Below are 25,057 nucleotides of genomic sequence, written 5' to 3'. Positions count from 1 at the left end.
AAACTTCAAAATAACTTAAAAAAAAATGCTTGACAAAATAATAATAATAAATAAAGTTCAGGCCATGAAAACTTTGAAAGCGACTTTGTATACTTCATGCATGCCCGGAAGACTGCCGTGGCCGAGGAGCTGCAGAGTGGAGAAAAGGAGCTCCTGAAACCGGAGCGTCCACTGAGCGGCGCCGCAGCCCGCAACTTCCCCATCCATCCATCCAGCCATGCAGCCAGCCAGCCGGTGCTTCCTGCCTGCAACACGCTGCAGGCCAACCCGCTCTCTCACTCCGTGTTGGGTTACAGTGACAAGGGCCCTGTCTGAACCACGACTTTTACAAAGATAATATTACAGGTAGGTGCAAGCCACGGACCGTGTCACTATCGATAGACAAATTAAGCATTGAAAAACAAGACCGTGACCCAGAAATTCTCGCTTTAATCGGGTCACCGTGCTCGTTTTCAGCACTGAGTGATAATGGCACCTCTCACTGTCCTTAGCATTTGAAGTCCCCTTACCGCAACCTGTAGCTTTTGGGGCAGTGAAAATTGTCCAGCTGGACGCCTTGTATTTTCCCCTATTGGTGTCTTTGTATGTGTTTTGAGCCGTGTACACCTGCCTGCTGATAGCTTTCAACGTTTTTTTTTTTTAATCTAGTTGAAGGTCAGTTTACCCCTCTAATGAGCTGCTGTGAGGATTTGTATCAGCAGAGCTACAACCAAGGGTGTAGATAAATGTGCACAGCCTTAATTCACTTGTAACTAATGTAAGTTAAATGAACGAGTGGGAGCATTTAAAGAAACAAGAATGGAGCAATTTTCTGCAAATTTAATCACTCTTTTTTAATCATTATTATTATTAGTGGCTGTTTTCCTGATCAGCCTCATCATATGTTGCTCCGTTTACCTTTTTAAAGTTGTAGGATTGACCACATTATCCTGACCCTCTTTTTAACCCTGCCATATGCTGCAGGACTGTACTGATTCAAGTCAAGAGGAAAGTTGCAGCAAAAGAAGCTCTTACACTTGCTGGCCTTTCTTTATTGTTGCACATGGGGAAACAGCCTGAAAAGTCCAAGCAGGCTTGTTGGGCGTCGAAAGGGAAATGCTGAGATGTAAGCTGGAATTTCTCTGAAATAGGCCGAACGGAGAGCGTTTTGCTCCTACAGGGTTTTGTTCAGGGTTCCACTGAGAAAGCCCAATGCAAAGTGGGCCTACAGCCAACTGGGATGGATTCTAGGGTGGAACCCAAACAGATGGGAAATAGTATAAAGGTGAACACAAGGTCAATCTGAGCTTCAGTGATAAAGCTGTGGGCACTGCTCATAGCAGTGTTTTAAAAGTTGACTTAAGAAAACAGATTGTGTGGTCAGAATAAACTCTTAAGACCATATTGGAGCTTTTTTTTTTTCCAGGCTTCTTTTGTCTAGATTGCCACAGGCGGAAGCAGCAGACACCAAATGGTCAAAAAATTGTTATCATTATGTTTGTCTGGAAATCAGCAGAATGGGGGTGTTGATTTCCAGCGGGCGGCTTTTCCTTTGTCCCTTTTTTTTTGTTCTAACCCAGATTTTCATGTTTAACAGGCCCACAGCTGATCCATCTCCCAGCACACAATTGAGACAGAGGAGGTTAAAGCACTCCGAAGGCACGGGACCATATTGCAGGTAATTAATATGTCAGCTCAATCACGAACTTCGTCAATACATCTATCACCACACTTACTTGAAACTGGAGTAGCTCGTGGGATGCTGCAGAGAGCGCAGACTGAGAGTACATTTGTCCATTAGTAAACACTTCATAGTGTATGTTGTGATTGGGGAGGTGGCGGGGCTCCTCTCTGTCCAGTTGCAGTCATTTTCGCCCGTCACCTCCTCATTGCTGTAAAAACACTTGCTGTGGTTTGGTAGATTAACAGAGAGCCCCCTAATGGAGTAATTACACCGAGCCAAACATCTATTTTTCACCTGTGCTCTGCCATTATTCTCTGTCCCCTATCCACTCCATTGGAAGTCACTTACTCTCCTTACAATGAGTTATCATTGACTGCCATTTAGACGTTCTGGAGCAATTTGTCTTACTGAGGCCACGCGCTGGCCTCATTGCAAAGACCAATCATTCTCCCTCCAATATATAAAACATTCATGGGGAAAAGGAAGAGAAAATGCCCCACAAACAGATAGTAGAGAGTGGCTAATAGATACTATAAAGGTGACAGACAAGGAAAATAATGTAGGAGATTACTGGAGCGGGAACAAGCCTGCACAACCAGTACAAAAGCTTCAGGGACTGTAATGCTGGAAGAAAAACATCCTTCACCAGACAAATGTGTTAAATGGGTAGTATGGCAGCTATTGCTGGTGGTAATTGCTGTTGTTGCAAACAAACGATGACTCTCAATTTAAATTTAAAATCCAAATCTTTAATTTGCCGTTGTAATTTCCTACACTTTCTTTCATTCAGTACATCTTAAGCTATGAGATCACTGAATATTATTCTAGTGTAATACTTACTCTGACGTTTTTGTTTTTGTTTTTTTTTGCGGTGGGCTCTTCTTTGACTATATGCTTGTTATTGATTGACTTCCAGTCCTTGATACTCCACCTCTGGTTTTCAAGCTTTAGATCATTTGTTCATATATATATATATATATATATATATAGGTAGGTAGGTAGTGTGTGACGAGGAACCCTTTTTCATCTTCTTTCACCCAGCCGCAGTCTGAATTATGCACCAAACTAATGGGAATGATATAGAGAATATTGCACTGAAGTTTAAAGGGTTAAAACCATGTGCAAAGTTAGGTTTCCTCTCTTTGCGCATGCTTTTTTTACCTGTTAGTACCCTAATTTCAGCATAGCTGCAGCTTAAACACAGTGTTATGGCTGCTGATGGATTATTTGGGATCAGTTTGACACAGGTCTCCTGAAGGCAGACAGTGGCTTGCCTGCTGTGCCCAGTCCAATACACACTCCACCTGGTCTCACCAGAAAGGGTTAATCATGTTCTTAACTGGCTGTTTTGTTAGATTAGTCTCTCTCACTGCTTAACACAATGACAAATAACCATGATTCTTTTTCTTGCACTGATAATAGGGACAACTTAAACATTTCTTACTAGCACAAGTGAAACCATTAATCCTCGGTGATACTGCTGATAAGTGGTGACTTTGGAGTAATGGCCCTGTCACCTTTAAAAAAGGAGAGAAAATTTGAACAATTAAAACAATATTGTCATCAAGTTTTGTGCGTTCTATCTCTTTGTGTCATTGGAAGGCATCTGCCAGTGGTAATAGACTGAAGAATTGAATGAGTTGATTATGAATATTAAGGAAGATGCCCTCCATCTAAAAAAACAAACAAAAAAAAAAGATTAGTTTTTATACTTACAGGCAATATGAGGGACTATACTCGAGGTAAATTTATTTGTGTTTCATTGTCATGCCTGCTAATATTGAATGAAAGCTAATGTTCTGTCTAGAGTGCAACGATGTATTGATTCATTGATTGATTGAAATATTTTGATAATTGATCAGTGTTCAACCAAAAATGGTTTCACTTCTCAGATATGAGAATTTGCTGAGTTTTTGACTGTTGGTTGGACAAAACAAGGTGTTTTAAGAAAGCACCTTGGGTTCTAGGAAGTTGTGATCGACAGTTTTCACTGTTTTTTTTTTGTTTTATAGGCATACCTATTAATCAAGGAAATAATCCTCCTATCAGCAACAAACTGTGTCAGACTGCATTTTGGATGTGTGAAACTTCCTCTGATAAGTTTGCAGATGCTTAATAGCTGCAGAGTCAAAGAGGAAGTCAGAGTGAACACAAACAGCTACAGAAAGTAGGAAAAGTCATAAAAACCACAGGCTTACAGAATAGTGATGCTGCATTCAGGTACCTACCAAATAGTAATATGTCTGATACCACACTTAATCTAGTAGAAACAGTGCATCATACAGACTCATTTTCATCCAAACTGTGATGTTATTCTCTTCAACAAAGGAATGACACACTCATACAGTCACAGCTCTTTGTGTTCCTCTGCCTTCCCGAACATACGGTACATGTTTTGCCATTTGCTGCACTTTTGTGTCCTCCAGACAGTGCAACTTGACTGCAGTGTGTGTAGTTGTTATGGTGTACCAGTCACACTGTATGACTCATCATACACCCTTTGACTACTTTCAGTGTGGACTCAAACACCTCACTCAGGCTAATTGAAATTGTCTCAGTTTAATCGTCTTCTCCATCATATGTTCTATTTGTTATTATGGCTGCCTCCAGCACTAATCAGTTGTTGATGTAGCAGCCTACAGGTGTTTCTACATAACTGACAGGATGATAATAAACACACATAATTGAGCCTTTGATTGATTGTGATTTTAGATTATTTGCCCATTTTCATTTAATGACTTCAGGTATCAACGTGAAAGAAAAACATTTATTCACCGCACTGTACATTTGGCGAGGTTGTATTGTTGCCCTTATTGTCAATTTGGTAATAATAACTTTGAGCACAGTTGGATTCTCTTGGACATGATCCATTTATCAGTAGAATAAGATGAAAACATGCTTACTTAATTGCTCAAGGCTGCTCAAGATGGGAAAATCTGCTCAAGTTTGAATTTGAGTCATTTTTGTTCTGGTGTGTTTCATCAAGCACACTGACAGAGACAAAGTAATACTAATTAGCCAGTTGCATATTTAGAGCTAGCACAGAGCATCCTTAAAACAGATGCTTTTGCCACTTAATTTAATATTTATGTGTCATTAAAATAGATTTTAAAAAGATTGTATCCAAACGTTCAGCTGAAAGTGATTGAAAATTGAAACATCTAAACATCTCTAGGCTCAGCATCCCCCTCCGTCTTTGCCGTTGTCAAACAAAGAGACCTTGCTGCTCATACTGTACAGTGTAGGAATCTTCGGGTTATGGTGCATATCGGTGCTGAGGACCAACTCTTAAATTGTCTTGAATGTAGCTCATTGGTTGGAATCCTGAGGATAATAATAAAATGTCATGTTTCTTAACCTCCTATTACACTACATCATTATTTCTTTCTGCTTTGGAACATGTAGTTTCTCATCCTACATGCCAAACTCATCATTCTTTAGCAGCGACACAGTCCCAGGCACTTGATACTTAGTATTTCTATGGTCCCAGCTCTGTTTCGATCAAAGGGGTTCAGGGGCCTAAGTTTCAAATCCCCCAAAGCCCATTTTGGCTACTCTTTGTTTAGCCCATTGGCATTCTGACCCCATGCTTCTCAGACTTTGAACTCAAAGCTTGGAAAAGCCGTATCGCTTCTTTAAACACATTATCAGTGGGCTAGGTTTTAAGAATATCACTAATCATCTTAAGGTTTTAGTGCAGTGTGGCAGGATCGTTCAAGACTCGGGGGCCCATTTACTGGCATGGGCACTGTAAGAAATGCCCTGTGAAATATACGGCAACTTAATGGCAGCAAGCTTGTTATGTAAGTTTATGCATTTCATAATGGAGCAGCTTAAAGACTTTGCTGTAAAAGTGAACTATCTTATCAGATTTTTAAAAAAATTTACAACAGAATGTAGGGGTTGTACCAGGGCGGGTGCATTTTTGAGCAAAATGTGGCACTTTACTGTAAAGAAGTGTGGTGTTTCAGTTCATCAGTAGGGGTTTAGCATGCCTGCTTGTAGCATCTTAACACAGGATGCCTGGTTTTCATTTAACTTACTTATCTCTGAAAATGTATCTGATTTTGTGTCAGATTCAAACCTCATCAGAGAGCTTGGCTTGAAGTTTAATGTTAAGTGTTAATGCTACAGTTTAATAAATAATTTATGTATTGCTCTCAAGAAATTGGCATTGACTGCATACACTTTAAAAGGGTGATACAGCACATGCATATTCTACAACGATTATACAAAGTGGAGAAATGAAGAGATCAGATTTCAGTGGGACCTGCTTGATGGCAAGAGTTGCATAATCAGTGCACACCAACACTTTAAACAATGACCAGTTAAGATGCTTGATTTTATTTTTATTTTTGCACAAGTATAATCATGTTCTCAATGTATAGTTTATTGTTTGTCTCACTGGGACTGGTGGATGATTTATTTTTCGTCCTTGTACTTGTGATTGTTGGTATATTTCTTTTATGACAACCCAGTGGAAGGAGTGGTATTAAATGTGAAAAAACACCTTACCACAAATCTTAAACAAAAATGATTGGTAAACGCAGTCTGAATTTTGAAAACGTCATTATTTAAATTGACATATGCTATAGTCCTTTTGATGATCATGTGCTTTGTCTGAACTAAACTGTCATGAATTGCAATGGAAATGTTTTAGTTGGTTAAAAAAAAAAGAAAAAAACAAAACAAAAAACTGACCAATCAGGTATGCTTGTGAACACATTGAGCACTGTCTGGATGAACAATTGTCCATATGTCAGGTGCATCTGCTTCCTCCTATTGAACACTGTGTGCTACCTGCTGTGCCACTTGTAATAGTTGTTGATGATACTGATGAATACACAATTTAAACTTAGAGCATCCCAGACTAAATTTAATAAAATGTCTTATGAGCACATACAGGACAATCCTTTTGTCTTGAAAATGTATGTGTGCACATATGATTGCAAGCAAGTCTGTTTGTGCCCCTTAGCTCCTCTCACACCTCTTCAATCTCATCAGCCCCCATGCTTAAGATTTGGCACCTTGCATCACATTGTCTTCATCTGGAAATATTTCAGCTGCATTTCTGCCACTCTAAAGGGAGAAGAAGATAAAGAAGAAGGTAAAAACACACCCTGTTGTGTGAATCCTAGAGAAGGCCTTGAACCCTGCCATTCATCCCTTTCACTTCATCAGCTGAGTCTAATTGCCAGAGAGGACAGGATACCCAGGGCCCAATTGTTCCTTATCCTCTTTGGAGCCTCTGAGGCATGAAAAGCGAAAGGCCTGCTTTTGATCTTTTTTTTTTTTTTTGTTAGTTTTTTTTCCTTTTTTTTTCTGTCATCCCCTACCATCCTTCCCCTTAGAGTGAGACACTCTTTTCACACTGTGCCCCCTTCTTCAGCCACGCAAAATAATTATCAAGCTCTGCTTCATCAAATAATGGCAGATATTGGAGGTCATGATGGGGAGGGCCAGAGGTCTGCAGGGGTGGCCCTAAGACGTGGTGGAGCTCCCAACTCATCTTAGAGGCATGCTCCTTAGCTGTGGCTACCTTTATATACCTTGACCCCGGTTTTCGTTTGTCTGTCCTAATGAGACCCTCTCATGCAGCCAGTGCAATAGAGGTCTTGCAATGGCAGGGTTGGGAGGCCAAAGTACAATGAGACACAGGGCTGTGCTCAGACAAGGGCGCATCTGTGCTATCTTATTAAGCCTTGGAAAAGAGCTCATGCGTCTCAACGTCCCATAGGCGCTGAGAGCAGATCTATTGACACCTACTTGTCCTTTGCGGTTAACACCTTTCTGTGAGGAGGCAGGCACACCCAAGTTCTTGTTAGAAGTAATTCTTGGCAGAGTATTTAGCGAGGCAAAGTGCTTAGCTCGGTTTGGGTGGCCATGTGGTGCGGGGATAAAGAATGCAGTTTTGTAATGATGAAAAATTCCTTGGAACTAAAGAAATGACGAGGGATGTCAGAGACCAGTTTGTCAAAGGCAAGCAGCCCTCTTCTTTAACCGAATTCTTACTGCTTAACACTTAAAAATGCTTTATGTTATTGTTAATCATCATTTTTTACAAGTTGTTTATTCAGAACTGTTTCCAGATTTTTTTTTAGTTTTGTTGCTCTTAGTTGTGGGCTTGGCTATTATCCATGCCCAGAAAATTGTCAAAATGGAGGTGAGACACCAGTTAAAACCTCTTCTGATTTAAACTGTGTAAGAAACAATGACTCTTAAGATAGCCACTGTACTCACCTATCTAACTGACAAACAAAAGGGACAGGAGGATATACTATAAGTAGAGCAAAATGACAAACAAAAACTCAAGTAGGCAAACAAAAACCTTTAAGCAATCATGTTAAGCACGCCTAACATCTGAGCACTGTGCGAGAACAAAGCAGGGCTCCTGTCAGCGCATCGATCCACTCCTGAAGGCACACACATCCATAGCTCTCTGATTGCTCCCTGCCTCTCGCGCCTCTCTCCCCCGCGCCTCTAACTCTCTGTGCTCCAGCTCCTTTCTGAGAATGTGCTTATCGATCTGGCCTACTTCGTTGGAGTTAACTCAGTGATAAAACCTGACCAAGGGCTTCCAATGGTCTGAAAGAGTTGGGAGAACTGGTGAGAGGCCAAGATGATAAGAAAAAAAAATAATAAAAAAAAAGAGTGGTCGCTAAATTCACAAGAATTATTTTGTCATATTAAGTTTGGGAATAATAGTTGCTCAACTTTCAATATGAACAGCTTGAATCACAGTATCCTACAGCCTTATAATACTCAAGCAGCTGATAACCTGCTGATTTGAACAGTGTCAGACAAGCAACTAGACTTCCTAGAACCCTGAAACTAATGAAGCATTGTGGGACTTTTAACTTTAACTAAAGGAATAAATTAATACATTAATTTTAAAATGGCGTATTGGGTTATAGTTCAAACCATACACAAATTTGATGTACTAGGAAATATTGATCAAATATATGTAAACAAACTATTTTCTTTGGCTCATTCACTTGTATTTGTGTTTCTATACATGATGATCCATAGATGATTTTCTCTGTAAGAACACATCTAGTTGTGAATAAGACATCACCAGCCAAGGACGTCTACTGTACTGTTTGCTTCTATACTGTAATTAAGAGAGTAGAGTAGTCTATAAAGCTTTGTGTTCCTTAGTTAGACTCTGGTATATGTATTGCTTGTGCTACTATGTCTCAGTTGTCAGAGGCTTATTGTATGCAGAGCTTATGATATACAGTAATGAGTATATTGAGCAAAATGGGGTTGCAGTGATGTATAAAGTAACCTTGGTCATTCATTTGTGTATAATTACGGCGGAGCTGGTTTGACAAAATGCATCTATTGAGATCCACTCCTTCACAGAAAAACAGCCTGACTACTGTGTTTGCTGTGTTGAACTAGTGGAATATTGTGGAATTTCTCCACTGACCTGATCCAGCTGGTTAAAACACGAGCTGCATTTCACTTTGTGATCAGTGTTTTATTCTGCTCGAGCGTGGTCTTTAATGAAGCGGTAAAGAACATTTGTAATGCTATTGTTGTGCGGTGTATTGCAGCTCTATTTATTTTTTGGAGAAAGCACACACAAAGATATCAAAAATCAGTGTTTCTTTAAAAAAAAGTGACTCATGTTTTGTGTGTCAGTATGTGTAATCGTGTCTCCAGAGTGTGATTACATTGTATGTCAGTTTGTGTATATTTTTGCAAGTGTGTTGTGCTGTCATGTTTGTAACATTCCATGTGGGAGGGTCTGTTGATAAGTAAGCCATCTGTAGTGTTCTGCCGAACGACATGTTGTAAAGCGAGATTTGAGAGTGTGGAGAGACTTGACTTGACAAATCTTGGCACATAATGAGACAGAAGGGAGTAAAGGCAGAAGTCTGTCCAGAGATAAACAATTAGATTTGTCCCTGAGGTAAAGGCCAGGCAATGCAAGGACTCTCAGACTAACAAAATCAATATGGCTTCCAGTAAGAACACTCAGGGGGTAGAGTGATGAAGAGGTTATCATTCATTTCTCAGATTAGGACACACATACACAATGAGGAAGAGTAACGCTTTAAAAATCAATATGATCGCCAACATGAAAGCTGCTTGTCAGTGATGTATACATTTGGACGTATGCATCTGATAACTATCTGTCAAACATCATCGCTCTAATGAGACATGATAATGTAGATCAACAGGGATACTGAGCCGAGCCAGTCACGCCAGTTTTCTTCAGCAGCCAATTGTGAGAGGATCTTAAAGGAGACAGCATTTGGGAATGATACTTTCACACCCCCAGATAAAACCATAATGGAGCATGAGCCGTAGACAGAGTGGGCAGTCCCTTTGCGTTGCATCCCCTCTTAGGTCCTGCCCAGACTTGAAGGTCTAATCTAACATCTCACCACTGTTCCCAGCAGGCCTCACAAGGGTAGCACTGCCAGGGCAAGGAGGGGTGGACTGTTGGCCGCGTTGTGCCTGCACTGGCTTTAAAAAAGACAACAAAAAAGAGAGGGTGAATGGTTTTGGGGTGGGAGCGGGGGCGATCACAACTTGTGTGCAACTGCTGTTAGGCAGGGACGGCTCCTCAGAGACGCAGAGTCGCTGACCATAAAGGTGTGAGCCTGAGCCGAGGCCAGCCCGTCGCCTCATCTCCATGGAGACAGCGACGTGGCACCCCAGTGGGCTTGTCTCTGCTGTGGCCCGGAGCAGCAAGAGCACTTGGGGATGTGGCCTGGCCATCACCTGGGCTCCAGGGGACCAGGAGGCACTGCTCTGATGACCTTCGACAACCTGCCAGTCTGTCATCTCGGCTCGGGGAATAACAAGAAAAAAATCAGCTAGGGATTTGTGCAGAGACATTGTTTACTGGGCCATTGTGTCTTTGGAGGAGGCTCTTTGTTCCGGTGGGAGTGAACTATAGAGAAGGACGTACTTTTCACAGCAATACCTCACTTGATATTCTAAAATTTCCTTTGCCTGTATTAACCCTTTCATGTCAAGACAACGTGGGGGATTTCAGACTTTCCTGTACGGGTGTGTTTTCTGATTGGTTCGTCAAATAGAAACATCTGGCTGAGGAGGTGAAGGGTAAAAGTAAATTAACATAATTAGATAGTAATATTATCATACTGATTCTTGTACTTCTCTCAGCAAGTGACAGTACAGTGAAATCACTGTTTGGACATGCCCTGACTCACCACTTTCATCTGAAACACTTTTATTGTGACACAGTTGCACCTGTTGTGATTATAGACAATATCGCTCCCAATAATGAAATGCTAAAAAAAAAATACTACGGCACTTTTGGACATGACAGGGCTGCAAGTAATGATTAGCCCTGGTGGACACCATCAGCTCACAGTGCAAACCACATCAAGCATAAGATACTTCATATGTTGTCAAAATACACACAAAATATGTTTAAATATTTAAGTCACCATCATTTCGAAGCATGTGCATTGTTGTGCTTTGTATATTCTACTAGAACACCAAAGAGTTTCAAGAGAAGGGATTTTTTGCTGTTTAAAGTGAAAGAAACATCGGAAAAATGCAAAATAAAGAATCTGTCATGTTTCAGGGGTGTGGACACCACAGTAGTAAAGAATTCACCGTGATTTGATGCATAATCAGGAACATCAGAGTAATTCCTGTATAATGTTAAAGGCTATTCTTGGTATCACTGTGATAAATTATTGCCAAATGGGATCTCAAATCCCCTGCATTCGAGTGTAAAGCAGCGCCATCCAAACCATTCCCTGGAGACACTTGTGTTGCATTATCTGACAAACCAATACAGGAGATTCTGTGGAAAAATCTGTGCTTTCTTCCTTTCAGCCAAAAAGAAAGAGGATTTTGAATGGAGTGGTGATTCTTTATGCAGAGCTGAGACGCGACACCTTCCAGACGGTGAGAGATGGCGAGCCCTAATAATACAGAGCTGTACAATGGTTCTGACAGGCGAGCAATAAAGCAATCAGGGTCCCAGGCATTCCAAATCTCTTTGCCGCCCACCCTCTAACAGACTGAGAGATGGGCGGCTGACCTGTGAGCTGTCAATCATGGGGGATACCTGCTGGAGCCTGATCAGGGAGAGCTGAGGGCACCAGTCCATCAGATCTGTTTTCACACTCCAGACACTAACATTGCAAGCATAACCACAGACACAAAAAAACCCCACCGCCTCGCTCTTAATTAGGAGATGTGTGTGTTGTTTGGGAGGGGGGTTGGACTTGTTTGGTTTAAATGGGTATGGGAGTGTCTTAGATATAGGGGGATAGTAAGTGGAATCCCAGTGAGACAGAGAATAACCTTTTCCCTTGATTTAGGAATCAGGCATTGATCTGTCACGCTGTTTTGTACAAGCAAGAGCTCTTTCAGCATTGCTTCTCAGTGTGTGTTGCTCCTGTGTGTGTGTGTGTGTGTGTGTGTGTGTGTGTGTGTGTGTGTGTGTGTGTGTGTGTGTGTGTGTGTGTGTGTGTGTGTGTGTGTGTGTGTGTGTGTGTGTGTGTGTGTGTGAGATGGGTTGAGCGAGGGGAGGGGGGGGTAAAGGCTTGTTCATTAGCTGTCTGTAGGCCATTCCAGCAAATAGATCACCATAATACTGTGGTTAGTTAATGGCTTTCTGGTGTTTCCTCTAGAGTCTTCCTGTCTGAGGGCTGACTGCTAAAAACTCCTCCACTGTTTTCTCCTCCTTTTTCCAAGTGGGGAGTCTTCTGTTCTGCTGCCTAACTCAGACAATTGGCTTCAGCCAGCGGCCAAGTCTGTGAGCAGTCTGGCCGCATGGACTCACATTAGAGAACTAACAGCAACATCACAAAAAACATGCTGATCTGACATTCTGTCTCGCTGATGACTGGAATCATATTTGTTCTCCACAATTGAAACCTAGTCTGTGACAGGAAATGTCCTCACAATAAGGAGTTTTATTGTTGCCTCTGTCATATTTTAGACTTTATGAAATGTGACATTTTCAATGTTTAGAGAAATACAAGCCACATTAAAGTGAGCATAAATGGAGGCTATGATGATATTCATTTTCTCCAAGTAGATCATTAAATTCTTTCTTCGCTGAGATATCACATAAATGTAATAAAAACGACTCAGCAGCAGACATCACATGAAACACATCAGACAACATCGTTACGAAGTGGTCTGTAAAATAGTCATTGCAAGATATATCTGCCATCCAACACTGTGGCTCAGAGCAACAGCTACTAGATAGATTGTTATGAAATTTGGTTTAGGTATTTATAAATCAATAAATTCTGTCCCAATACTTGATTAGGTATTGATATTTTTTGACAATGTTGGGCTCCCCAGAGGAGGAACCATTTTCCATTTCATACAGTCCTCAAGCTGTCGTCTAGTGCAGGGGTGTGGAGCCTTTTTCATCTTAAGGGCCATTTCAATTTTTATAACATCCTCTGAGGGCTTTGCTCAGTGGCGCCCCCAGATATTTTTCATAGGTGTGGCTCACAAGGGGACTGGGGGGACATGGAGCCCCTGGCTATACTAAATTATTGAGCATAATACAACATATATCATACTATGGCTGCAACTGCTTCTCTTTGGTGAGGCATCTGATGTCAGATGGTAGAGATGATGATGATGATACTGGCAGCTAGTTTTCCAGGTTTGGGTGAGTCACTCTTTAGCAGAAGAATCAGTTTTGAAAAGACCTGCTCTCAGTCGCAGGTTGTTGCTTTGCAGCTCAGTGATTTCATGTTGCGAGTTGTCAGGCACATCAGCTGGCTCCATTTTAAATGGCGTAACAAATATGTTGAATTCCTTTTGATTACTTCTCATGAAGTGAAACCTCTCAGGAGGTTTCACACTCACCAGCATGTTCAGATGTCATATGAGGCTTTTGTTTTTGTTGAACAGGAAAATGCACAATGCTTTCTGATTGCACTTGCCACAGCTTTAATTTCTGCCATCATCTCTGTGAATTATTCCAGACAAAGTGACACTTTGGAGCAATTTTATTTTGTCCAATGCCAGCAAGTCCATGGCAGCAACAAGGCACTCTTTCACAAATTCTCCTTCTTAATGAGGTTTCAGCTTCTTAGCTATTTGCTCGCTCACCACAAAACTGCGTAACACCATCTCTGGTCTTGTGAAAGCTGCTGATTGGGCATCAGAATGGAAAAACTTTGTCCAACTGCATTTGTCCTTGTGGCTCATCCAGTTTAGCATGTTTTGAGCTGCAATGACAACAACAAAAAAAGTTTGTCAGTGTCTCATGAAAAGCACGACACCCTGCATCTACTTACATTTGTAGCCATGATGCATTGACATGATCTCAACCACTCTGTGTGCGTTTGTCTGCTAGTCTACAACGATGCACAGTGTCAATTTGTGGCTTTGTTAGTTGACTAGTTGGCTCCGTGAAACCCCGGCACATGACAATTCTTACATTTTTACATTGACTCTGTCCTCACTGAATCAGCCTCTATTTTTTCAGCTAGCTTGCTTTTTTATGATCTCCAAACAAAATAGAGTTCCATTATTTTTGACATTAAATGAACCGACTGACTAATGTAATGTGACAGGGCTGTTAATAGCGCTAAACCCACTGAAAATTGTCACCTAACTCTGCATTATTAGGTGTTTTAGTGCTTCTCAATGGCTCTCACCAGCTCTCATATATGACACCATACTCAAGTTTAGATATGGCGGCTGCACACTACCTGCCCAAAGTGAAACCCCATAGAACCAAAGCAAATAAATGACTGGTGAATCCAGTCATCTAGGAAGACACATGTTGTGTTTTTTCTCAGAACCAAATCAGGGCTAAATTGAGTTAATGTTAGAGTTAGTCATCAGGTGCCCGAAACAAGGACTGTGATGCCAGTGCTGCTCTGCTGGTGCTGAATCAGTAACGTTAGTAATGACTTAATTCCACACTGAAAAAGCAGCATTTAACTGCCCTTTTTGAGCCTTTCAAGGCTGCTGCATCTCTGACCACGTCCATCACTGATGTTGACTGCGGAGTGTGGCCCTGTTGTCATCAAGTCTTTCAAACTCATTTTTTAACCATTACTCAGATTTTATGTTAACAAACTCTAGCCTCAGCAGGTCAGTTAGGAGATACGTTTCTAACAATTGTATACAGATATTACTTCACTTATAATTTATTATATCACTTCCAGTGGGTCAGAAGTTTCCATACACTGAGGTGATTGCAGAAAATAATTAATAAGTTTCTCATAGGCTAATTGACATCATTTGAGTGAATTGGAGGTGTACCTGTGAATCTATTTTGAAACCTACCTTCAAACTCAGTGCCTCTTTGCTTGACATCACAGGAAAATCAAAAGAAATCAGCCAAGACCTCAGAAAAAAATCACAAAGCCCTGACCTCAATCCAATAGAAAATCTGTGGGCAGAACTGAAAAAAACATGTGTGAGCGTGGAGGCCTATAAACCTGACTCAGTTACACCACTTCTGTCAGGACGAATGGGCCACAGTCTCAGCAGCTTATTGTGAGAAGCTTGTGGAAGGCTACCCGACACGATTGACCCAAGTTAAACAGTTTGAAGGCAGTACCACCAAATACTTAGTGTGTGTAAACTTCTGATCCACTGGGAATGTGATGGAAGAAATAAAAGCTGAAATAAATAATTATGTCTAATATCTGACATTTCACTTTCTTGAAGTAAAGTAGGGATCCTAACCGACCTCAGACGAGGAATATTTACGAGGATTAAATTGATTTAAAAACTCACTGTGTTGTCTCTGTGTCCTGCACAGTCAAGCAAACACAGGACTTTCCCCCCCAGGAGACTGCTGTTAGTGTCCCATGTGAAACTGAAAGTAATTTATGTAATGTACATGTACGTATCAGTAACGTACTTATTTTAACCCATGATCTTTTCCCAAAACCAACCAAGCAGTTTTGTTGCCTAAACCAAAGTAAACTGCAAATGCTTCACAATGCTGACAACATGAGGACACAGTTGTGGCAGTTGACCTATTCAGTCTTTTAGGTATGAGGCTGGGTTGCTCTAAAGCCACCTCCTCTGTAGTGATCCACTCGGGGTTGATGTTTTGGCAGGGCAAACACAGAGACCTCTCTAAAGTAACTCTCTGCTGAGAAGACATTATACTACGAACACGCAGCTACTGACAGTACAATACTTGCTGGTGAATGCCAAACCTCAAGCTAACTTTACCACATGCACATAAAGAGTTACTTGAAATGTGTGTCCAGCTGGTGAGTATCAAGGTTCAGACTTCTGCTCTATAGGCAGCGTTGTTTGCTGCTCCACGTATACTGTAAATTATTCCTAATGCGCCCCTCGCTAATTGTGACTTATTGAGCCGTTTGTCTCAGACATTTCCCAGATGGGAAAAACTCAGAAGGGTGTTTGTTTTTTCTCAATAATGGAAAGTGCTGTTGTGAGGTTTACAGGAAATGTGTGCAAACTCGGTCACTCTCGTCTGATGGACTTTCATTGTGGGATCAGTGTAGTTCCTGACTGAGGGTCTGAACAACGACCTCGTTCATTAAATGGTCTTTGCTGTGTGAAACAGGGCATCTTCGGAGAAAAGGTGAGTCTGTCTCTAGGAGACGAGCTGTGTGTCAGCTTCTGATTAAATCTCATTATGACATTTTCAGATATAGCTATGAAATTTGTGAGCTCATTTTTTCTGGCGTGGGACTTTGATTCCACTGTTGCCAGGCAACCAAAAACAAAAAAATGATGTTGTCAGCTTTTTTTTTTCTTTTTTTTTTTACCCTTTTCTGCATTTCAGCATAGTGCTTTGTAATGAGACCTAAGCAGATAATGGAAGTAACTAACTTCCACTGGCTCAGACTTTAAATTCCTAAGTGTACATTACTACTCCTGAACACTGAGCTGTTAGTCATCAGCATCGCAGCAGTGGTCAGCTTTGCTTGGCTGAACAGGAGTTGGAGTATCATAACGCTTCATCTATGTTATCGTAGCTCTGAATCAGCAAGCTCAGCAAGACCTTGGGATGTGCATTACTTTACCTCGTCAGTCAGCTTTAGCTCAGGTTAGAATGGACAGCGTTACTCTCATCAGATATCCTGAGCGTTATTAATGTGAGACATGACTGAATATTATCATTATTACCATGAATGAACTCCATACTGTATACATCATTATGATATTTCAAGTACTTCTTTAGGCTGCACGGTGGCGCAGCAGGTAGTGCGCGTGCCTCACAGCAAGAGGGTTGCCGGTTTGATCCCCGGGTCAGGCGGGGCCTTTCTGTGTGAAGTTTCCATGTTCTTCCCATGCACTCCGGCTTCCTCCCACAGACCAAAAACATGCTCATTAGGTTAATTGCTGACTCTAAATTGTCCGTAGGTGTGAGTGTGAATGTTTGTTTGTCTTTGCATGTGGCCCTGCAATCGGCTGGCAACCGGTTCAGGGTGTACCCCGACTCTCGCCCATTGTAGCTGGGATAGGCTCCAGCCCCCCGCAACTCCGAGAGGGATAGGCGATATAGATAATGGATGGAAGTACTTCTTTAAGTAGTTAAATGTGAGCTAAATTGTCTGACTTTTCTATGGGTAAAATATTAATATCTGTTGGCCGATTGTAAGCACTTTTTAAAAAGTCAACTTGTGGTATTGTTGTTTTTACATTAGGTGGCTGCCTTATTTACTACATCCAGTGCCAACCTTCAGTATCTGTAGAATCAGTCTGATGCAATGAATATATTGCATCCCTTTAGTGTTTTTAAAAATGTATCTTCAGCAACACAGTTCTTCTTCCACTGATTTATTTCAGAATTTCCTAACAAAGAAATAGAAGTTTCATATTTGTTTAGTGTAACAGAAAACATATATTCAGATGGTTTATGTTCAGAGTGCAACCATCATCAAAAGTATCTCCCTGTCTAATCAAAACCTTTGAACCTGCTATAACTGCCAAATTCATTCAGAGGTCTTTTGATGCACCATCTGACAAATAAATCTGTAGCACAAAGTTTGTTGTCTAATGTTGAAAAATGTTTGTAGTTTGTAGTGAAAGAGACCTGCATTTGATTGAGAAACACACCAAATACCAGTTTCAATACTTTAAAGGGGCAGCGACAGTATGTTTTTACTGTATTGTACTCCCGCCAAAGAACATCTGTGTAATTATATATGAGTGTATGTGAGGGGGTGGGGGGTTTATATGTGTTTCTGTGTGACTCCTGGTCACTGGTTTTAAAACAAGAACCCTGAAATCTTAAAACCTCTTTTGCAAGCTTATGCGATAGCTGTTTTATGTTTCGGGAAAGTAAACGGTCAATGATAGAAGATGAAAGGAGTGTACGTTTTAGGGTGGATTTTTACCTCAACCATATTTGACAAGGAATGATGAGTTTAGCAGAGTTCTTTACTTAAACTGTCCCTCTGTGATATCCCCCTCTCCCCCCCTGCATCTGGGAAACTAGATCACTTGTGGGGCCAGCAGCCTGAGGTCCCCAGTCCAAAGAAAGGCTTGTCTTGTTCCTTCCATGTCTCTGATGTCATTCTTTACTGAGAACATGTATGTGATCTTCTGCAGCTGGAAAAGAGGCCCATATGCATTTTACATCACCCAAAGTTATTTTTGGGTCAGTGAGAAGCAGGGTTTACGGGGCCATTCACAATCTGACATCACACTGAGGTCTGGTTGAGACTGGATTTTTCCTCCTTTGCTCCCGTCCACTGACAGCAATATCCTCAAAACACACCACGTCTTTTAAATTTTTATATCATGCTGAATGGCTGAACTTAGATGTCTGCACTTAATGCTTTCACCTGATGTCAAAACTTTTGGTTTGGTTTGCTGCCAGTCCATAAAGTTCATTACATAAACATAATGATTACTGGTTTTATTGCTGAGTAATTTAGCAAATTTCTAAATTGCTTTCCTAGTTTATGTGCATGTAGCAGTAGCTTTGTGAGACATCCACAAGTCAGAAAGTGTATATAGAGATCAACAATATGTCTGTGTAATGAGCTGTTCTCTCATCGTACTCCACTTTGACTAAAGCATCAGTTCATATGTAAAGAGGATTTTTCAGACTTCATATGTGAGCCTTAGTGACCCCAGTGGAATCATACTGCTCACCAGATATTTCAAATGTACAGAAATGACCCTGATGGAGCATAGAAAGAAAGTAGATCACGCTCTAGCCATACAGGCTGCCATCTTGGTGTTGTTTTGTTCATTTTCCCATTTCTCAACTTCAGCACGAACACACAGCAAAACAAACAAACCTGAAAGCCTGCCCCAACAACTTCTCCCTTTTATTGGCAGCTGATACATGAACAAGAGGTTGTCTTGGCTGAAAAAAAGCAACTGCTGAGGCGTTGCTGGACCTCCAGACCTTTGTGACCAATGGCGTGTCATCCCTCACTTTGTCATGTTTAACTAAAACCAATCCCCATTTAAAGCAGCATCCATCAGTGTTAGTTGAGAACAATGACAGATTGCCTTTCTGCAGCACTCAAAGCATCTGGATCCTTTCTCTACTCCCCCTCTTTTATTTATGGTAAACAGCCTGAATAACAGCTGGGCAATGGGAATTTACAAGTTAATCAATTGTTTGTTAGGAGCCGCAGCGATGCCCCGTACCCAACCATCTGCAAGTTAATGTTCATTTACCATGCTAATTTTCCCATAGGCAACAGCATATCTATTGATTTCTCCATGAGAGATTTATCCACACTCCGCTTTATGAAATTCTTAATATAGAAAATGACACCTACATTGCAAATATGGGAGTGTTTAATTTAGTCTGTGAAGAATAACATGTTAAGCCTTTGGCGTAACTGGATTCATCTGGTGCCGATAAACTTTTATGCACTGTGCCAAAACAAGCGCAAAACTGAAAGAGCAGAAACACTGTGGATCCATGCGCTGTGGATGTCCTGGAACTCATATTAAGTTTCACACACTGATGGTGCAGCTAGGTAATCAGTGTTTACCCTGGATGCTGTGCTTCCTGCCAAAGTGAAGTTGCCTTTGTCTCTCCTCCCAGGTATTTATGCCTGTGGCAGGGTCTTGGTCTTTTGTTCCCCTCCTGCTCCTCCTCTGCTCCACAGGACGACCCGCATGCCCTCAGACAGGTCAGTCACAAGTACTCCTCAACACGCATCAGCAGTCCACACATATTGCCTGTTCCACATGTACAAATTCTAGCATCAGACAAAGCTTGTGCAAATATTGTTTTCATTTGTGTTTCAAGTTAAGACTGTTTTACATTTTGGCAGAGATGAAAAAATAAGATATATTTAAGTTTTATGCGTCAAGGACGCAAACATTATGAACATCTACTTGCTCATGACCTGTCTACCACCAGATGTGAGGAGTCTTATTTAATGTGAAGACAGAAATCAATCATTAATCTGACAAAAAGATGTTTAGAAAACTCATAAATACACAACGGAGCAGCAAAATCTTCGCGCACATGTAGAAATTGGGAGATATTTTCCTATTAAATCTACTTTACTTGGCCGTGCTATCTTGGCAGCCTTGAACCAGTGTTAGGATAGGGCACCATTTACAACTGTGCTGTGAGCACTGGTATTCACCTTTTCCTATTTCCCGGCTGCAGCACAGAAACCACACGCTACTTTATTTATAATCCAACCAACCTCAGTGTGTAACTCTTGCCCCGTACTCTTGCTCGCATCACACAGTGAGGTCACTTCCCTCTGCACCTCCACCACTGCTCTTGCATTCCAACATGGCTCTAGGACAGCAGCCCAGCAAAGCTCTACACTCCTCAAATCACAAAGAGGCCCAGATCAGAGCCGAGCTGGACGAGAGCCAGGATCCGGGCCCTCACAGCCCAGGCAGCTGGGGGCAGCCTATAATAAGTGGGAGACAATGAGAACTAGCACACCTCCCACGCTTTGCATGTGGATGTCGATCCAGGAATGAAATTAAATGGTTTTATAGGTTTTGCATAGGCCACACTAATTATGAAAACAGGAATTTGAAAACCACTGGTGGTTTCAGTGTATATGTGCATTAAGGGTGTATGTTTAACATGACAGACCTCAAGTTTAGATCACAAGTATTCTCTGCAAAGCTGGAAAGAACAAAGATTTATGCAATACCCATGAAGGCATAAAAAGAAGCTCGCTGGAGGTTTTGATTTTGCTGAAACTTTAAAAAAGTGCAAATTATTTATTCTCTCATGTCGTTGCTTATAAATTTCTGGTCGAGGTTGCTCATTTAAGGTTGCTGTACAAACTGGGCAACTGAACAGCTTTTTTTTTTGTTGTTTTCCAACCATCATCAAAACATGTATGTACATTTTTTTTCCTTTTTTCACATGGGAAACTAGACATATTAAAGGCCTTCTGTTTTAATGAATAATAATGAACAGTTCACTGTGATGTAGAAGGCGGTGGTGCTTTAATGGTCCCTTGTAGCCTCTTAAGCCTCCGGTGATAAATCTCACACAGGCTCACTCGTATAACTAAAACCCAAACCTCATTCAACTTCACATCCATCAGTATTTGGCTGAAAGCGATGACAAAGCACTTTCAATTACACCAGTAACTGACTCTGGAAACAGTTCATAGCAGGGTCCAGGCTCGCAGACTTGGGGAAAAAACACAAGACGGGGGGAGGGCGGTGTGGCTGGTAGGGCATCCGTTTGACTCGCTCCCAAATAATAAAAAAGGGTGGTGTGACTTGGTGACACAAGGGATGCCGCCAGCATCGCGAACCCAAGGACAATTCACCTATTTTGTGTGCTGTCACCCCTGTAGTCTGATTTATGGTCGGGACATCCTTCCTATGACCTGTTCGTCCATCAGCTCGGCGCTATAAGGATACTCTGGTGATTAGAGGCTGAAGTATCAAAGCGTCCTCAGTCAGGGCCCTTGTCTCGTACCAGAGGGCCCTGTGCTGCTGAATGGGGAGTGTGGCAGTCGGGAGGGAGAGCGTTGCAGCAGGGGAAGAGTGCCATTCTTAACCCTGAGCACCAGAGGATAGGAGAGCTTTTTGAGAATCCATCAACTGTAAACGCTTCGTTCTATAATGTTGCTGTTTTCTTTTCCATTTTTCATCCCAATTTGTAATTATATTATATGGAGTGTGTGCTCTCTAAAAGTTAACATGGCAGTGTTTAATTGGAGTGATTTTACTCATAATTGCATGATCCTCTCTACCACTTTTGGCTTCCACTTTGTTTGAATAAGCAGGCTAATTTTGGCATCCGTCCTCAAAATTAATCAGTATAGCATACTTAATATTGAAGTTCAAAAGTGAAATAATTGAGAAAATGTAAATCCGCTTTGAATAATGGGAGCCTCAACCATCAACACAAACAGCAGACCCCAACAATGACAGCGCCAGTCGGAGAAACATCTAATGCAGCAGTAGATAAGTGATGAGCTTTTTTCTCTCTTTTAAAATGCCTTTATTACATAAATAAAAACAGAGGCTGATCCTCCAGAGTGCCTGATCTTTTAAAGCAGCTCTGACTCCAACCCCCCTGATGAAAGGCCCACACTAACATCAGGAGTCCAGAGCCTTTACTCTCTAACTTCAGGCAATTATGACACAGAGGAGATCTTTGCCTTCTGCACTCAAAAAGAAGAAGAAAAAAGGCATCCCTTTTTTCCAAGCTTAGTTGTAAAAATAAGCTTGCTCTCCTCAATTGCAGTCACCCCGTGCCCTTTGCAATAGCAGCAAGGATGTATCGGAACAAGCCATGGGGCAAAACAAATCACTTGTGATTTACAGAATTATAAAGATTTTAATAGCTGCAATGTTTCTCTCTCAGATTGGTCTTTATTTCCAGGAGTCAAAGTTTCCTGGGTGCCCCAGGCTTTTTAAAAGCAGTAATTGGCCAACAGAGAGACTTAGGATCTCCCTGAGTGATTGAGTGTATTTGTTGCTGTGAACTTGAGGGTATCACTCTAAAGATCACAAGTCCAGGTTGTGAGAGCCTGCAACTTATCAAGCACAATTCGGTTTGCAGCCGTGAAAGTCAGACTGCTTTTCCATACAGTTTTGTTTAAAGTTTTAACCTTTCTGTGGAACTTTCTGTTTTTTTTTCCCCCTGCTCATTAGTTATGTTTCTAAATAATTCAGCATAAACAGGGGGTTCCAGTTTGTGAACTAAGGACAGCCCTGAATTAATGCGGAATAATCGTTATTATGGAGGGCATGACAGTTATTCTGGCAAGTGAGAAAAAGAGTGGCACACAGACACATCTGAGAAATTACATTGATTTTTGAAGTGAAGATAATTTTTATTTAATTCTTTGTTTTCACTTGGCAGTGAATCAGCATGCCACTTTTTTTTTAACCATAAATATACGTTACAGTTTTATTTCTAACAGTGCAGTGATAGCAGCAGCAACAGTAACAATTAGGCATTTCTGAAGGTTTGCAGGACTGTACCATGAGCTCGATGCTACTAATACCACTGCACTTCACAGTAAATAACAAGTCAACCACAATTACTGCTGTATAAAACTAATGGTAAGAAATGCACTCACCTCTTCTCTCGACTGAAACTGAATACCTAACCATCTCTTAATTAAACAACCTTTGTGCACCTCTCACCTGTTTTTTAGAGCCATGCAGTAAACAGTTCATGAGTGTCGGCATAATTAGCATCCCTTTCACAACATAAACTAAATACATAATGCTGACAATGTATGAAATATATTAAAATGGATTAACTGACATTTTTATTTCTCATTGTGCAGTCACATTATTTCTGGACTGTATTTGTTTCTTATATGTTACAATAATTAATAGGTCAAATATCCCCCCCCCCCTTTAGATACAGCAGAAAATTTTACTCATCACATCTGCAGAACAACTCCTAATGTTGAGTGCAAATGCTTTCTCACTGTTAGAAAAACAAGCCTGGCAGTAGCTAAGCTATATTAAGGAAATCCACCGGGGAGGCATAATCGGGTTTGACTCTCTACCGGTGGTCTCCTTGTTAGTGTTGTGAGTGTCAGAACTGACAGTGCAGGTAGCTCAAATGCCACTTAAGGTTTTAGCTTCAGTGGCTTTTGGAAAGAAATGACCGTGACCTGTGTAGCTTGAGCCCACATCCCACACCCTTTCTGCCTGACAGCTGCTCAATGGCAAGTGTCTGCCAGCATGCCGAGGGGAACGCTGCCAAGCAGCCGGAGATAGAGATGATTACCACATCCCTCTCTCCCTCTCAGTCTGCTCGCTGAAAACTGATACCTACTAACAAACTGCTGTCAACATGTTAGCGAGGCAGAGAGAGTGAGAGCAATAGTATGTGCTGAGAGGGAAAAAAAGGAGAAAAAGAGATGTGTGGGAGAGTCAACGTGAGAAGTCCAAACAAGTTAGGATTAATGACATTGAGACAAGTTTCTTTCCGTTTCCAGAGGTAACACTGTTGTGGCAGACTTAAAGAATGCAATCAACGCTATAATGAAAAGCCTGGTTAGTCAGGAACTCACCTACAGAGTGATGATCAAATGATGAATGTCAGAAGAGGCAGTCACAAGGTCACTAGTTTTCAGGCTACTGTAGCTCATCATGCAAAATTATGTACATCCATGTGCAGTGCGTCTGTAGGAAAAAAGATATCTTGGGAAGAAGTTTTACTTTTTTTTACTGCAACAATTCTAATTTGTGCACAGCGAATGATACACTGTCGAGAGTTTCTACTTTAAAGTTTTTACGGTGTTGTGCAGACATGCAAATCGCTTTCGACCTTTACTCCAGTCACTTAAGACTTGGGTTTTCCTGCTGGGTAAAGAATGAATGCAGTTCTTCTGGGGAAGAGTTATAAATGTCATTGTTTTTGAATAAATCCCCCACTGCGCCACTTTAAAGTGAAATACAGGCAAAATCACAGCTGACATATATTTTTCTAATTGTCACAGAGGAGCGACAGGAAGCAGCATGGAGTGGCTCGAATTATCGGTAATTAGAATATTGCTGCGTTTAATTACAGAAGATTTTGATTGTCTGATTTTCAGCAGAAGGCCTGTTTTAGCTACTGTCTTAATACACATTTGTTTTTGAAGATGGGGAATGACAATTGTGATAATGCGGATCCCAGCATGAAATATTTTTGTCAAAGACAGCAAAACAGGACATGTTAAGTAGACATAATGCATATGTAGATTCTTTGAAAAATGCTAATTAAAGACATTGTAACCATCTAGTTTGTATTTTTATTTTTATAATTTGAAAATGAAGCTATTTTACTCTCAGATTATTTTCAGAGCAGCTTTATCGGAGAGTACTGTGACAGGATACACACTGAGGATTAAAAAGAAAACAAAAGATTTTTTAAACGTGTCATATAAATCCACCATTGTTCAGTTTTGTTTCTTAATCACCCTGCCAGACTGATGTTTTCTGCTAATATGAAGAATGTAAATTACTTTAAAAAAAAAGGTAAAAACTCTGTATCCAGAGCAT

The 25,057-nt window shown here is 41.1% G+C and overlaps 1 long non-coding RNA gene across 1 annotated transcript; it reads left to right on the top strand.

Annotated features, from left to right (window-relative positions):
- Window positions 1-237: 237 nt before the first annotated feature.
- Window positions 238-19,727, top strand: LOC139338041 (uncharacterized). The gene is made up of 3 exons (XR_011602556.1): window positions 238-345; window positions 1,577-1,657; window positions 19,650-19,727. It is a non-coding gene; the product is annotated as an uncharacterized lncRNA (long non-coding RNA).
- The last annotated feature ends 5,330 nt before the right edge of the window (window positions 19,728-25,057 follow it).

Source organism: Chaetodon trifascialis, chromosome 10 (genome assembly GCF_039877785.1).
Source record: "Chaetodon trifascialis isolate fChaTrf1 chromosome 10, fChaTrf1.hap1, whole genome shotgun sequence".
NCBI lineage: Eukaryota > Metazoa > Chordata > Actinopteri > Chaetodontiformes > Chaetodontidae > Chaetodon > Chaetodon trifascialis.
The sequence above is the reverse complement of the archived record's forward strand: the minus strand, read 5'-3'. Positions and strand labels throughout refer to the sequence as shown.